This window comes from Sebastes umbrosus, chromosome 9 (assembly GCF_015220745.1).
Source record: "Sebastes umbrosus isolate fSebUmb1 chromosome 9, fSebUmb1.pri, whole genome shotgun sequence".
NCBI lineage: Eukaryota > Metazoa > Chordata > Actinopteri > Perciformes > Sebastidae > Sebastes > Sebastes umbrosus.
The window spans coordinates 17878968-17880002 of NC_051277.1; positions in this window are offsets into that span (position 1 = coordinate 17878968).

A 1035-nucleotide genomic window follows, 5' to 3' on the forward strand; every position below is an offset into this window, starting at 1 on the left:
ATTCAGCCAAATTTAGCTTTAGCTGTTTTGACCTATGATTAGTATGTGTGCACATATACAGTGCACTTTAGACTAAGCTACTGGAGTTACCCTGCACTATATTCATTTTTAACAGTCTCTTCTGCACTATAGTCACTTTTTTAATAGTCGTGTATCACAGCTGTTACCCCACACTATATTCATTTTTAATTTTTAATACTCCTTGTATTTTTATATCTGGTATATTTTTTGTACTTTGTACTTTGCACTACTAACTTTTTTACTGCCTTTTTACTAACATGTTTTACACTATGGAACCGAGATGCTGGAAACTTGAATTTCCCTCGGGATCAATAAAGTTACCATCTATCTATCTATCTATATCACTTAAATTATTCAATTTAATTATACTAAACCTTGTAATTTCCAGAATAACATAATTTTACATGCTGCTTCGTTTCCGACTGTCACTCATCTTGTCTGCTATTCGCGCACCGCTCTCTCTTTCTCTCCTCTTCTTCCTCCTGCTCTGTACCTGTAGACCGTCAGCACACCGTGCACTCCCGCCCTTCCCTGTTTGATCATTTGATCCTTGTCTGTCATCACCTGATTGGTCGTACGGACGTCATTAACACAACATTCGGTCACAGTCAGTGCATGGAGTGCCCGTGGCGCGGAGAAGATCGTCCTATCATTCTGCCTTGAATTAATTAAAGAAAAAAGAAAAAACGTCTCTCGGACGTGAGCCGGCTCTTATCGTTCACTTAAAATAGCCGGTTCAAAGAGCCGGCTCTTAGAGCCGACTCGTTCGTGACGACACATCACTACTCCAGACAGGACTGATAACTACATCCTGTATTTAAACCATCGACGATTTGCATACATCTCAACTGTATTATCGGTTAGAAAAGATTTAAAAACGTTACGTTACTGCAAAATGTATCTAGCTATAAACACGTTTGTTTCTTTTATTGACTTAAAATATGGTGCTTTGACGCATGTTTTTAGTGTTTCCCTGCCCCATCATGTACTATTTCCTGTATCTATGTACTGTGG